The following is a 17,355-nucleotide window of genomic DNA, read 5'->3' as shown; positions in this document are numbered from 1 at the left end:
TACACAATATATAGGAAATCAAGTTGACAAAAGGAATAAATTAACGAGGTAAATCAAGGAGGAAATAAAGGAAACCAAATATAATATATATGTATAATATATAATACTATATTATACATATTTATACATATATATAAGAAAAGAAGGGAAACAAAAGGAATAAATCAAGAAGTAAATTAAGGCGGAAATAAAGAAAACCGAATATTATATATATATATATATATATATAGAATAAATATTTCAATATTCTCCCGTAAACTCAAGATGGGTTTCTCGAAACCAACTTGAGTTTGGAGATGAAATCTTGAAAATGGTGGAGGAACGAAAAGCATCTGAAAGGCCGGAACAACGTCGGGGAAATGGCCGGAACAACGTTGGGAAAATGGGTCGGAACAAAGTCGAGAAATGGGTCGGAGCAACACTGGGAGACATCCGGGTAATCCATCTGAGAAATGAAAAAGATTCGGAATAAAGCCAGCAGAAGGCCGGAACTAAGCCACGGAACAGTTGAAACAAAGCTAAGAAATGGCCTGGAACAAAGCCGGTGAAGTGGCTGGAACAATACCGGAACAAAGCCGGGAAATAGTCGGAACAAAGCTTCGGAGCGTTGACTACCGTCGGTGAAGGAGGAGTGTGTGGGCGCGAGTAGCGTGAGTGAGATCTACTCACAGGAGCGTGCGTCACGTGAAGCGCAAGTTAGATCTACTTTGCAGGAGCGTCGGGGCGTGACGATGCGGGACAACTCTTCGAAGCGCGTGGTTGATGAAAAAAAAAAACAAAGAAAACAAAGAGAAATCTGAACCAAAAACAGATCATATTTTACTGGTCTTCTCTTTCACTGCTCTCTACAATCAGTAAAGGAAATGAGAAAGAAAGAAAAAAAATAAATAAATAAAAAATGACAACTTTGGTGCAAACGAACTAGGATCGTTGCTTTGATACCATGCTAACTTTATAATATGGAAATATAAGATATAAAATAGGAAGATAAAACAGAGAAAGATTAAGAACACCAGCATATACATGGTTCGATACTAAAGCCTACATCCATGGATCAAGAGCCACTGAGGCTACATTTCTCTTATTGCTTGTATTTCTTGATATGTTTACATTGTATTGATACACAATATATAAAAAATAAAGTTGACAAAAGGAATAAATTAAAGAGGTAAATCAAGGAGGAAAGAAAAGAAACCGAATAGAATATATATGTATAATATATATATTATATATATATATAAGGAAAGAAGGGAAACAAAAGGAATAAATCAAGAAGTAAATTAAGGAGGAAAGAAATGAACCCGAATATAATATATATATATATATATATATATATATATATATATATAATATTTTAATAGTGTTTGTAACACTGAAACTGCATCCTGGGTACGGGGTAACAGATGTTGATCCAGAGACCCACCCCTCGTCCTACCTGTAACGACCCGAACCCGGGGGTCCGAATCGTTTACTAGGTCCTTACCCGAACCCGAGGTCATCTAAGACATTACTGTCCTTTCCTATATCAATGCATAAAATATATATGTCATCCCAAGACTCATAGTACATCATATCACTAACATTACAGAAAACTCACAAATGCAGGTAGAATGGCAGCAGCGTCTAAGTCCATGAATACAAGTCATACATCCATACTCCGGTTTTCTGAAAATGTTAAGATAAGGGGTTAGCTCAACAACTCAATAGGTAATGCCTAAAACACCAGTTTTGGACTCCCTTGAGCCAACAACAAAAAAACGGGAATAAAAAAGAAGCCGGGGTCATGCAATTAACGTCCGTACAACATTTATAACATAACAATCAATACATGTAGTCACATATCACAATTCTTCAAAATCATGCACATGATATGAAGTGTGATGCATCATATCCCAAACTTGGTCTATACCAACCCAACACTCACTTTTCGAAAACACGATAATTGACTTTACCAAGGCGTGGTTGATAGCTATCCCCGGTTCCAATTCTGGCAAAGCCTGGCAACTGTTAAAAGGCCTAGTATCAACTTTTTCACGCCTTATACCGGGTCGCGCTCCTTCTAGGTCAAGCTAGCCCCGGACTTGCGAAATTCAGTTCTTTTCTAAATCATTTCCTCACAATCCTTTCCAAGCACATATCTTTAAAAAAAATCATTTCAACCACACTTTTCCCAAACCATGCCCATGCCATGAATGGAATCATGCATGAATGAAATTGAGATACACATGCTTGCATTTCATCAATTTAGCCATACATACTCATCATTGTCATCATCTATATACATATAACCTCAAGAAAACATTTCAACGTAAGGTATGCTCTTTAAACACCTTTGCAACCAAGCACACACATATATATATACACGCATACACAATCAATATCATCTAGAGCATACTTTGCCACATAAACACATAATTAACATTTAAAATTTAAAATTTATCATTTTAATCATGCTTGATAAGAAATCAAGTAAACGAACATAAATAAAGTCAAAACTTAATGGTTTAGACATCCCTACCTCAAAAGTAGCCAAAATGCATCCCTGACCGGAAAAGTCAACGCCGATCAACTCGATCAATGCCGGTTAATGGCGGCGGAATGGAAAACTGTTCGGTAGGAACGTAGCTGACGATGAGGAGATTCTACTATTCCAAAGGCGCGCCTACGGAATCTGACTCAAAGTAGCCCAAAACACACTCCGAAGCCTTAGATCCAAAAACTTCAAATATTCGTAAAATAATCACCGCTCCGTTGAAAAATAAATCCTTTGATCATGTGATAGAGAACGACGAGAGAAACATTTTCCATTAAGATACCAAAACCAAAAACCCAACCGATCGGTTAAAAAATGGGTGAAAAAGTAGCTTAAAAAGAAAAAAGAAAAAGAAAAAAGAAAAGAATAGAAGGAAGTAGGAAAGTGGCAAAATGAAATGGCTGTATAATGACTAATGGTCATTATAATGGCAAAAGAAATAACTATGGGTCCCATGGCATAAAATATCACATATATATATATATATATATATATATATATATATGTATGTATGTACATACACTTAACACACCACAACAACATGTCTAAACAAGTAACCACATAAACATGTATCAAATAATAATGGATGAAATGAATTGAACCCAAAATAAAATACCCATGCTTAACGACTCCGATAACGGCTCCCACTTGGGACTTCCCGGCCCGAAAAACGGAAAAATGCTGAAATGTCAACCATTGCATTTTCAAGAGTCCTGAACTTAAGGAAATGCTCCAATTAACCTTGGAACATACCCGGCACATCCTACGGTGTTCGATACGTAAAATAAGACGATGGTTAAAATAATCCAGAAAAATAGAAAAAAATCCAGAAAATGAAAAAAAGGAAAACTCAAGATCATTGCACTACCCCTACATGCGTCAGATGCAAGAGTGATCCGCGTAAACTCAGATCAAAATTGGAAACAGAATTTGATACTACTTCTGAAGTTGTAAAACATTATGAGATCTTCAAGAACAATAAGAAAAAGTGAAAAAACCTACATCACTATAACAACACTAAGCTTGCTTGTGAGTATTCCGACAACCTATTCCCGCCGTATGATGAAAAAAGTAGACAGGATCAAAGAAATAATCACTACGAGAATTGTCCACACATGTATTGAATATGAACAATTATTGTTATTATTATCATTCTTATTCTTGTTATTTATTTATTTTTTGCAAGATGTGGGATGCTCGAGACAAGTGGAAAAAAGGCCATGGTTATTGAACCATGATAAAAATGATGTTTATTAACAACTACATAGACTTTAATTATGTTGTTATAGCATATGTTTCTGTGCAACCCAAAACCTCCTTCGAAGCCTTAGATCCAAAAACTTCAGAAATTCGTAAAATAATCACCGCTCTTCCGAAAATTAAATCTTTTGACTATGTGGTAGAGAACGATGAAAGTAACGTTTTCCGTCAAAGAACCAACGCCGAAAACCCAACGGATCGGCTGGAAAATGGATGGAAAAGTCTAAGCTTAAAAAGATAAAAGAAAGGAATAGAAGAAAGCAGGAAAGTGGCGCAGGAAAAGGGGCAAAATGAAATGGTTGTATAATGACTAATGGTCATTATAATGGCAAAAGAAATAATTGTGGGTCCCATGACATAAAATATCACACACACACACACACACACACATATATATATATATATGTACATACACTTAACACAACACAATCACATATCTAAACATGTACCCACATAAACATGTATCAAATAATAATGAATGAAGTGTAATGAACTCAAAATAAAATACCCATGCTTAACGACTCCAATAACGGCTCCCACCTGGGACCTCCCAGCCTGAAAAACGAAAAAATGCCGAAATAGCAACCAATGTATTTTCAAGAGTCCTGAACTCAAGGAAATGCTCCAAACAACCTTGGAACATACCTGTCACACCCCACGGTGTCCGACACATAAAATGAGACAAGGATTAAAATAATACAGAAAATGAAAAAAAGGAAAAATCGAGATCATTACATTACCCTTACATGCATCAGATGCAGGAGTGATTCGCGTAAACATAGATCAAAATTGGAAACAAAATTTGATACAACTTCTGAAGTTGTAAAACATTATGAGACCTTCAAGAACAAAAACAAAAACTGCAAAAACCTATATCACTATACTAACACTAAGCTTGCTTGTGAGTATTGTGGCAACCTATTCCCGCCATATGATGAAAAAAGTAGACAAGATGCAAGAAATAATCACTACGAGAATTGTCCACACATGTATTGAATGTGAACAACTATTGTTATTATTATCATTATTATTATTATTATTATTATTATTATTTTTTGCAAGATGTGGATGCTTGGGACAAGTGGAAGAAAGGTCATGGTTATTGAACCATGATAAAAAGGATGTTTGTTAACAACTCCATAGACTTTGAGTTATAGTATCCGTTTCTGTGCAGCCCAAAACCCCCTTCGAAGCCTTAGATCCAAAAACTTCAAAAATTCGTAAAATAATCACTACTCCTCGAAAAATTAAATCTTTTGACTATGTAATAGAGAACGATGAGAGAAACGTTTTCCATCAAGGAACCAAGACCGGAAACCCAACCGATTGGTTGAAAAATGGGTGGAAAAGTCTAAACTTAAAAAGAAAAAAATATATATAAAAGAAAAGAACAGAAGAAAGTAGGAAAGGTGCAAAATGAAATGGTTGTACAATGATTAATGGTCATTATAATGGCAAAATAAATAAGGGTAAATTTCTGTAAACCCCCAATACTATCAAAAAGTGATCATAAAACCCCAAACTAGTTTTTAAAACCCCCAATAATATAACAAAGTTATCATTTTACCCCACCTCTGTTAATTAGGGCCGTTAACCCAGCGCGTGGTTAACAATTGCTTTGACAATTTGACTTTTGTGACGAAAATACCCCTACTATCACATGTGCCAAACAAGTGATGTGTATTTAAATCTGTTATACCGAAAATACCCCCAACTATGTAATAGTAAAAACCCACCAAAGTTAACTTCACGTTTTACCAAAGTTAACTTCATTACGAATTTATCGGTTTTTAAATTTCAATCATCATCCTCTTTGCTCTCTCCCGGAGCTATTGCCGGAATTACGATTGCATCTGTTGTATTCATTGTTTGCTTATCTGGCTTTTACTGATTTTGGTGAAAGACTACGAAAGAAGAAGAGGATGAGATTGAAGATTGGGAGCTCGAATACTGGCCGCACAGATATTCATACGAAGAGCTTAGTGAGGCCACCAATGGCTTCTCCAAAGATAAGCTTCTCGGGACTGGTGGGTTCGGTAAAGTATACCCAACAACACAGTCGTCGCCGTGAAGTGCGTGAACCATGATTCGAAGCAGGGTTTGAGAGTATTCATGGCGGAGATTTCGAGTATGGGTCGTCTTCAACACAAGAACTTGGTCCAAATGCGAGGTTGGTGTCAAAAGGGCAACGAATTGATGCTTGTGTACAATTATATGCCGAATGGTAGCCTGAATCGATGGATATTCGACAAACCCAAGACGCTTTTGGGTTGGGATAATCGGAGAAAAATCCTCGCCGACGTTGCAGAGGGCTTGGACCATCTCTACCATGGTTGGGACCAAGTGGTGATTCACAGAGACATTAAGTCGAGCAACATTTTGTTGGGGTCTGACATGAGAGGTCGATTGGTTGATTTTTGTCTAGCGAAGTTGTATACGCAAGGGGAGGTGCCGAACACAACAAGAGTGGTGGGGACTTTGGGATATTTGGCGCCGGAGCAAGAATATACAGAAATTTGCCCTAAAGGATGAGAAATTATTGTATGAGGTAGCACCACTCCAAGTCACAGTCTCCATCTCTGGCGAGCCCTCTCAGGTAATTGCAGATTCCCTCCCCGTTCTAGTTCACCGTACTCCAAATTCTCCCATTTGACGGCAAACCAAGCAATCTTCGAAGCCACCTACAGAACGATGAAGATTCACATCGTCAATTTTGGGATCGGGCGATGGCGGAGCTATACTACGAAGCCAATGATCAGCGTTGAACAGAGATCGGCGTTGGTGACAATAGGGGAAGACTCCAGTGAAAGCGACAATGGTTCATACAATAATTTGTCCTAAAGGATAGTATTGACACTAAACGTGGTCGTTTTGACCTAAAGGATAGTATTGTAATTTCAAAAATATGATTTTTTAATTTTTTAAATAAAAAAGAATGTAATAAGGGTAATTTAGTCATTTCATATACCCTTAACGCCTAATTGACAGAGTTGGGGTAAAATGATAACTTTATTATATTATTGGGGGTTTTAAAAACTGGTTGGGGTTTTTTGATCACTTTTTGATAGTATTGGGGGTTTACAGAAATTTGCCCAATAAAGTGGGTCCCATGACATAAAATATCACACACACACACACACACACATATATATATGTGCATACACTTAACACATCACAACCACATGTCTAAACATGTACCCACATAAACATGTATCAAATACTAATGGATGAAATGCAATGAACTCAAAATAAAATACCCATGCTTAATGACTCTGATAACGGCACCCACCTAGGACATCCCGGCCCAAAAAACGAAAAAATGCCGAAATGACAACCAATGCATTTTCAAAAGTCCTGAAATCAAGAAATTACTCCAACCAACCTTGGAACATACTCGTCACACCCCACATTGTTCAGCACGTAAAACGAGACTAGGATTCAAATAATCCAGAAAATTGAAAATAATCTAGAAAATGAAAAAAATGAAAAATCAAGATCAATACAGTACCTTTACATGCATCAGATGCAGGAGTGATCCGCGTAAACTCAGATCAAAATTGGAAACGGAATTTGATACTACTTCTGAAGTTGTAAAATATTATGAGACCTTCAAGAACAATAAGAAAAAGTGCAAAAACCTACATCACTATACTAACACTAAGCTTGCTTGTGAGTATTGTGGCAACCTATTCCCGCCGTATGATGAAAAAAGTAGACAGGGTGCAAGAAATAATCAGTAGGAGAATTGTCCACACATATATTGAATATGAACAACTATTGTTATTATTATCATTCTTATTCTTATTATTTATTTATTTTTTGCAAGATGTGGTATGCTTGGGACAAGTGGAAGAAAGGCCATGGTTATTGAACTGTGATAAAATGATGTTTGTTAACAACTAAATAGACTTTGATTTTGTTGTTATAGCATCTGTTTCTGTGTAGCCCAAAACCCCATTCGCAGCTTTAGATCCAAAAACTTCTAAAATTCATAAAATAATCATCGGTCCCCCGAAAATTAAATCTTTTGACTATGTGTTAGAGAACGACGAGAGGAACGTTTTTCGTTAGGAACCAAGACCGGAAACCCAACCGATCGGCTAGAAGATGGGTGGAAAAGTCTAAGCTTAAAAAGAAAAATGAAAAATAAAAAAGAAAAGAACAGAAGGAAGAAGGAAAGTGACGCAGGAAAGGGGCAAAATGAAATGACTGTATAATAACTAATGGTCATTATAATGGCAAAAGAAATAACTGTGACTCCCTTGACATAAAATATCACACACACACACACACACACATATATATATGTACATACACTTAACACACCACAACCACATGTCTAAACATATATCACATAAACATGTATCAAATAATAATGGATGAAATGCAATGAACTCAAAATAAAATACCCATACTTAGCGACTCCGATAACGGCTCCCACCTAGGACCTCCCGGCACGAAAAATAGAAAAATGCCGAAATGGCAACCAATGCATTTTCAAGAATCCTGAACTCAAGGAAATGCTCCAACCAACCTTAGAACATACCCGGCACACCTCACGGTGTCCGGCACGTAAGACGAGAAGAGGATTAAAATCTTCCAAAAAAATAGAAAAAAAATGCAAAAAATGAAAAAAAAAAAAAAAAAAAAAAAGAAGAAGAAGGAAAAATAAAGATCATTACACTACCCCTCCATGCATCAAATGCAGGAGTGATCCGCGTAAACACAGATCAAAATTGGAAACAGAATTTGATCCTACTTTTGAAATTATAAAACATCATATGACCTTCAAGAACAATAAGAAAAAGTGCAAAAACTTACATCACTATACTAACACTAAGCTTGCTTGTGAGTATTGGTCCACACATATATTGAATAAGAACAACTATTGTTATTATTATCATTCTTCCTCTTCTTATTTATTTATTTTTTGTAAGATGTAGGATACTTGGGACAAGCGGAAGAAAGGCCATGGTTATTGAACCATGATAAAAAGGATGTTTGTTAACAGCTACATAGACATTAATTATGTTGTTATAGCATCTGTTTCTGTGCAGCCCAAAACCCCATTCGAAGCCTTAGATCCAAAAACTTCAAAATTTTGTAAAATAATCACTGCTCCTCCAAAAATTAAATCTTTTGACTATGTGATAGAGAATGACGAGATGAACGTTTTTTTGTCAAGAAATGAACACCGGAAACCCAATCGATCAGCTGGAAAATGGGTGAAAAAGTCTAAGCTTAAAATGAAAAAATAAAAAAGAAGAAGAAAGGAACAGAAGAAAGCAAGAAAGTGGCGCAGGAAGGGGCAAAATGAAATGGCTGTATAATGAATAAAGGTCATTATAATGGCAAAATAAATAACTGTGGGCCCCATGACATAAAATATCATATATATGGACATACACTTAACACACCACAATCACATGCCAAAACATGTACACTCATAAACATGTATCAAATAATAATGGATGAAAAGTAATTAACTCAAAATAAAATACCCATGCTTAACGACTCTGATAACGGCTCCCACAAGGGACCTCTCGGCCCAAAAAATGAAAAAATGTCGAAATAGCAACCAATGCATTTTCAAGAGCCTCGAACTCAAGGAAATGCTCCAACCAACCTTGTAAAACGAGACGAGGATTATAATAATCCAAAAAAATTGAAAATAATTCAGAAAATGAAAAAAAGGAAAAATCAAGATCGGTACACTACCCTTACATGCATCAGGTGCAGGAGTGATCCGCGTAAACGCAGATCAAAATTGGTAACAGAAGTTGATACTACTTCTGAAGATGTAAAACATTATGAGACTTTCAAGAACAATAAGAAAAAGTGCAAAAACCTACATCACTATACTAACACTAAGCTTGCTTGTGAGTATTGTGGTAACCTATTCTCGGCATATGATGAAAAAAGTATACAGGATGCAAGAAATAATCACTACGAGAATTGTCCACACATGTATTGAATATGAACAACTATTGTTATTATTATCATTCTTATTCTTATTATTTATTTATTTTATGCAAGATGTGGGATGTTTGGGATAAGTGGAAGAAAGGCCATGGTTATTGAACCATGATAAAATGATGTTTGTTAACAACAACATAGACTTTGATTATATTGTTATAGCATCTGTTTCTGTTCTCCTTAAACCCCATTCGAAGCCTTAGATCCAAAAACTTCAAAAATTCGTAAAATAATCACCGCTCCACCGAAAATTAAATCTTTTGACTATGTGATAAAGAATGACGTGAGGAACGTTTTCCGTCTGGAACCAAGACCGGAAACCCAATCGATCGGCTGGAAAATGGGTGGAAAAGTCTAAGCTTAAAAAGAAAAATGAAAAATAAAAACGAAAAGAATAACAAGAAGCAGGAAAGTGGCGCAGGAAAAAGGGCAAAAAGAAATGGCCGTATAATGACCATTAGAAATAACTGTGGGTCCAATGACATTAAATATCACATATATATATATATATATATATATATATATATATATATATATATATACAAACACTTAACACACCATAACCACATGTCTAAACATGTACCCACATAAACATGTATCAAATAATATTGGATGAAATGCAATGAACTCAAAATAAAATACCCATGCTTAAAGACTTCGATAACGACTCCCAACTGGGACTTCTCAGCCCGAAAAACGAAAAAATACCAAAATGGCAGCCAATGCATTTTTAAAGGTCTTGAACTCATGGAAATGCTCCAACCAACCTTGGAACATACCCGGCACACCCCACGGTGTTCGGCACTCAAAACGAGACGAAGATTAAAATAATTCAAAAAATAAAAAAATATCAAGAAAATGAAAAAAAAGGAAAAATCAAGATCATTACACTCCCCCGACATGCATTAGATGCAGGAGTGATCCACGTAAACACAGATCAAAATTGGAAACAGAATTTGATACTTCTTCTGAAGTTGTAAAACATTATGAGACCTTCAAGAACAATAACAAAAAGTGCAAAAACCTATATCACTATACTAACACTAAGCTTGCTTGTGAGTATTGCGGCAACCTATTTCCGTCGTATGATGAAAAAAGTAGACAGGATGCAAGAAATAATCACTACGAGATTTTTTACACATGTATTGAATATGAATATCTATTGTTTTTTATTATCATTCTTATTCTCATTATTTATTTATTTTTTGCAAGATGTGGGATGCCTAAGACAAGTGTTAGAAAGGCCATGGTTATTGAACCATGATAAAAAGGATGTTTGTTAATAACTACATAGACTTTGATTATGTTGTTATAGCATTTGTTTCTGTGCAGCCAAAACCCCCCTTCCAAGCCTTACATCCAAAAATTTCAAAAATTCGTAAAATAATTACCGCTCCTCCGAAAATTAAATATTTTGACTATGTGATAGAGAACAACGAGAGGAACGTTTTCCGTCAAGGAACCAAGACCGTAAACCCAACCGATCGGCTGGAAAATGGTTGGAAAAGTCTAAGCTTAAAAAAAAAAAAAAAAAAAAAAAAAAAAAAAAAAAAGCAGGAAAGTGGTGCAGGAAAGGGGCAAAATGAAATGGTTGTATAATGACTAGTAGTCATTATAATGGCAAAATAAATAACTGTGGGTCCTATGTCATAAAATATCACATATATACATATATGTGTGTGTGTGTGTGTGTACATACACTTAACATACCACAACCACATGTCTAAACATGTACCCACATAAACATATATCAAATAATAATGGATGAAATGTAATGAACTCAAAATAAAATACCCATGCTTAACGACTCTGATAATGACTCCCACCTAGGTTCTTCCGGCCCGAAAAACGAAAAAATGCTGAAATGGCAACCAATGCATTTTCAAGAGTCCTGAACTCAAGGAAATGCTTCAACCAACCTTGGAACATACTCGTCACACCCCACGGTGTTTGGCATGCAAAACGAGACGAGAATTAAAATAATCTAGAAAAATAAAAAATAATCCAGAAAATGGAAAAAAAAAAAAGACGAAAAAATCAAGATCATTACACTACCCTTACATGCATCAGATGCATGAGTGATCCGCGTAAACGCGGATCAAAATTGGAAACAGAATTTGATACTACTTCTGAAGTTGTAAAACATTATGAGACCTTCAAGAACAATAAGAAAAAGTGCAAAAACCTACATCACTAAACTAACACTAAGCTTGCTTGTGAGTATTGCGGCAACTTATTCCCACCGTATAATGAAAAAAGTAAATTGAATGTAAGAAATAATCACTACGAGAATTGTCCACATATGTATTGAATATGAACAACTATTGTTATTATTATCATTCTTATTCTTATTATTTATTAATTTTTTGCAAGATGTGGGATGCTTGGGACAAGTGGAAGAAAGACCATGGTTATTGAACCATGATAAAAATTATGTTGATTAACAACTACATAGACTTTGATTATTTTATTATAGCATCTGTTTCTGTGCAGCCCAAAACCCCCTTCGAAGCCTTAGATCCAAAAATTTTAAAAATTCGTAAAATAATCACCGCTCCTCCGAAAATTAAATCTGTTGACCATTTGATAAAGATCGACGAGAGGAACGTTTTTCGTCAGGAACCAAGATCAGGAACCTAACTGATCGGCTGGAAAATCTGTGGAAAAGTCTAAGCTTAAAAGAAAAAAGAAAAATAAAAAAGAAAAGAACAGAAGCAAGCAGGAAAGTGGCGCACGAAAGAGGCAAAATGAAATGGCTGTATAAAGACTACTGGTCATAATGGCAAAATAAAGAACTGTGGCTCCCATGACATAAAATATCACATATATATATATATATATATATATATATATATATATATATATATATGTACATACACTTAATACACCACAACCACATGTCTAAACATGTACCCACATAAACATGTATCAAATAATAATTGATAAAATGCAATGAATTCAAAATAAAATAGCCATGCTTAACGACCCCTATAACGGCTCCCACTTGGACCTCCCGGCCCAAAAAACGGAAAATTGTCGAAATGGCAACCAATGTATTTTCAAGAGTCCTGAATTCAAGGAAATGCTCTAGCCAACCTTGGAACATACCCGACACACCCCACGGTGTCCGACACGTAAAACGAGATGATAATTAAAATAATCCAGAAAAATAGAAAAAAATCCAGAAAATGAAAAAAAAGGAAAAATCAAGATCATTACAGTATCCCTATATGCATCAGATGCAGGAGTGATCCGCGTAAACGCTGATCAAAATTGGAAACAAAATTTAATACTGCTTCTGAAGTTGTAAAACACTATGAGACTTTCAAGAACAATAAGAAAAAGTGCAAAAACTTACATCACTATACTAACACTAAGCTTGCTTGTGAGTATTGCGACAACCTATTCTTGCCATATGATGAAAAAAGTAGACAGGATGCAAGAAATAATCACTACGATAATTGTCGACACATGTATTGAATATAAACAACTATTGTTATTATTATAATTCTTATTCTTATTATTTATTTATTTTTTGTAAGATGTGGGATGCTTGGGACAACTGGGAGAAAGGCCATGGTTATTGAACCATGATAAAAAGGATGTTTGTTAACAACTACATAGACTTTAATTATGTTGTTATAGCATCTGTTTCTGTGCAACCTAAAACCCCCTTCGAAGCTTTAAATCCAAAAACTTCAAAAATTTGTAAAATAATCACCACTCCTTCGAAAATTAAATCTTTTGACTGTGTGATAGAGAACGACGAGATGAACGTTTTCCGTTAGGAACTAGGACCGGAAACCCAATCGATAGGCAGGAAAATGGGTGGAAAAATCTAACTTAAAAAGAAAAAATAAAAATAAAAAAGAAAAGAACAGAAGGAAGCAGGAAAGTAGCAAAATGAAATGGCTGTATAATGACTAATGGTCATGATAATGGCAAAAGAAATAACTGTGGATCCCATGACATTAAATATCACACACAACACACACACACACACACACACACACACACACACACACATATATATACACATACACTTAACACACCACGACCATATGTTTAAACATGTACCCACATAAACATATATCAAATAATAACGGATGAAATGCAATAAACACAAAATAGAATACCCGTGCTTAATGACTCCGATAACGGCTCTCACCTGGGATCTCCCAGCCCGAAAAATGAAAAAATGTCGAAATGATAACCAATGCATTTTCAAGAGTCCTGAATTAAAGAAAATGTTCCAACCAACCTTGGAACATACCTGGTACACCCCACGGTGTTCGACACGTAAAACAAGACGAGGATTAAAATAATCGAGAAAAATCGAAAAAAATCCAGAAAATGAAAAAAAGGAGAAATCAAGATCATTACACTACCACTGCATGCATTAGATGCATGAGTGATCTGCGTAAACACCGATCAAAATTGGAAACAGAATTTGATACTACTTCTGAAGTTGTAAAACATTATGACATTCAAGAACAATAAGAAAAAGTGCAAAAACCTACATCACTATACTAACACTAAGCTTGCTTGTGAGTATTACGGCAAGCTATTCCCGCCGTATGATGAAAAAAGTAGACAGGATGCAAGAAATAATCACTACGAGAATTGTCCTCACATGTATTGAATATGAACAACTATTGTTATTGTTATCATTCTTATTGTTATTATTATTTTTTTTTTTCAAGATGTGGGATGCTTAGGACATGTGGAAGAAAGGCCATGGTTATTGAACCATAATAAAAAGGATGTGTGTTAACAACTACATAGACTTTGATTATGTTGGTATAGCATCTATTTCTGTGCAGCCCAAAACCTCCTTCGAAACCTTAGATCCAAAAACTTAAAAAATTCGTAAAATAATCACTACTCCTCCAAAAATTAAATCTTTTGACTATGTGATAGAGAACGACGAGAGGAACGTTTTCCGTCAAGAAATCAAGATCGGAAACCCAATCGATCAGTTGGAAAATGGGTGGAAAAGTCTAAGCTTAAAAAGAAAAATAAAAAAAGAATAGAATAGAAGGAAGCAGGAAAGTGGCGCAAGAAATAGGCAAAATGTAATTGCTGTATAATGACTAATGGTCATTATAATGGCAAAAGAAATAACTGTGGGTCCCATGACATAAAATATCACACACACACACACACACACACACACATATATATATATATGTGCATATACTTAACACACCACAATCACATGTCTAAACATGTACCCACATAAACATGTATCAAATAATAATGGATGAAATGCAATGAACTCAAAATAAAATAGTCATGCTTAACGACTTCGATAATGGCTTCCACTTGGGATCTCCCGGCCCGAAAAATGAAAAAATGCCGAAATGACAACAATGGTAATACAATGGTATACGATGTTATAAGACTATCTTCAGCAATCTGTTAATTTTTTTTTTTTTTATCTCCAATAGTCTGTTAAGATACACTGGCACATTACCAATGTGTAAATTATTGTATATTTTATAAATATTTTTACACAGCCACAATAACATATTTCCTTTCTCCTTCCTCTTTCTCATTCCATTAACGAATCAACTGCATATTAAGTAAGTTTGTAAAAGTTAAGTAGTCCTGGCATGACACGTAGTTGATTGTTATTGGGGATATATTTTTCTCATTCCATTAACGAATCAACGGTATATTAAGTAGGGACACGTAGGTATAAAATAATTGCTAGAGCTAAAATTAAATAATTTAAATTTTTTATGTAAATCTATTATGACATATCATATTTATACCAAAATATATATATATATATATATATATATATATATATATATATATATATATAGACAATGGTTAAAAATCTTCTAAATTTTGATACTAACTAATTTGTACTTGACTTTTCAATTATTACTTTTGCGTAAAGCTATTGAGAGGGCTCTCTCAATTCATAAGTATCTACATTTAACCACAAAGACAATTTTTTTAAAATTCGTAAAAAGTCAAATGATAAAATTTATACTTACCAAAATAAGGAGTTTGTGACTCTTATCATGATAGAGTTCTCTTACTAGTGTTAGTTTTTATTTTTTTGTTTCCTTATCAATATTATTTGCCGGTGTTTATTAGTGTATGCTTGGTCTTGTATACTGTAGTTAATTAGTACGTTTTGAAATCATAGTTGGAAAGGATATGATTATAAGAGCATTGTTCCTGTCGATCTCGTGATTTCAGTTTGTTACGTTTTTGTTTGGGTGTATTGAAGATGAAGCTCGACAAGCTACTTTATATTGGCATAGCACTTATTTCATTTAATTTTTATTTTTGTTTGGAGCTCCTGAATAAGACTCCAATTTTTTTTCCCGGTAAATAAGCATGCATAGAAGAAAAGAAAAATACAAGTATACAAGGGGTATTTTTCAGGGTTGGGCCATGTGCCCCTTTGTCAAAACAAAAGCAAAAGAAAAAGAAAACGAGTCCAAAGAAAATAAACAAAAAGTAATCCAAGTCCATATTGTCCAAAATATTGGCCCAATGTGAATAACATAAAACTCAAAACCCAGTCCATAATCATGGGCGGGAATTCATCAACATGCTTCCCAAAATGTCTCTATTCTGGGTGGTTGTTTCGCTATAGCAATGGCTATGGTGGTTGTAGTTGGGGTGTGGGTAGGGTTTGTGGAAATGAGAAGAAGAGGTTCGAATGGGATGGTTCATAGAACGAGCTAGGAAGGTTTCTGTTGAGGCTGAAATTTGCGCAGTCCGATACGATACTGTTTTCCTGCAAGGAAGAGAGGAGAAGATCGACGAATCTTGACGGCACCGGTGTGGTGCCTGCCAAGAGCTCTCCGACGATCAAATTAGTCACGAAGGTCTAAAAAGAAGGCAGGGATTAATAATAGTTTTTACGTCGTACCTTCTTTAATGGCTTGATGCCCTATTTATGGCTGTCGATTGGAATCAAAATCTTTCCATCGATGTCGATGGTTGATCTTATTTTCCGCTTGTGCGAAATCATAGGAGATTTATTGCCAAATTTGTCGGGGATATGATTTAATCCTTTTGACCTCCTCCAGTTATAGTAGGATTATTCTTACCTGTTGAACCACATCAGATTTGATTTCATTATCCTTGATAATGAAATCTAATCAATCTTATCGAGGGTAGGGTAGGTTTATATTTTTCCCTATCAGTTTCAATTCTTTGCAATTTCTTTAGCATGCATGAATATGAACACTTTTTGATGGAGAATAACTTATACCTTACTGAATTAACAATTACACCAAAGGTCTTTACTGGAGTTACACTCAGATTCCGGAAGACCCTGTTGTTGCGTTCCCTCCACATATGATAAACAAAACTTGCCAGCATTAGTTTCCAAGTAAGTATTTTACAGAATATTTTTTTTGCTCCTAGAATTAAATTTTGAAGGTAAACATTCATAGTAATGTTAATATATATATATATATATAATAAATTTGGAAAGCTGTGCTAAAAGAGAAAAATTAAAGATTGATTATGTTTTCACCACCAAAATATGTTCTGAATTCCTTGAAATGCCTCTCTTTGGTTATTGATTTCTTTAGATTCCCATTTCAAGTTTA

General features: G+C 35.0%; 1 pseudogene; it reads left to right on the top strand.

Annotated features, from left to right (window-relative positions):
• The first annotated feature begins 525 nt into the window (after window positions 1-525).
• Window positions 526-6,325, top strand: LOC132278064 (L-type lectin-domain containing receptor kinase S.1-like; annotated as a pseudogene).
• Window positions 6,326-17,355: the final 11,030 nt, after the last annotated feature.

This window comes from Cornus florida, unplaced genomic scaffold, assembly GCF_030987335.1.
Source record: "Cornus florida cultivar Cherokee Brave unplaced genomic scaffold, ASM3098733v1 CherokeeBrave_3.0.0_Hap2_Chr01, whole genome shotgun sequence".
Taxonomy (NCBI): domain Eukaryota; kingdom Viridiplantae; phylum Streptophyta; class Magnoliopsida; order Cornales; family Cornaceae; genus Cornus; species Cornus florida.
This window is presented reverse-complemented; position numbering and strand designations above follow the sequence as displayed.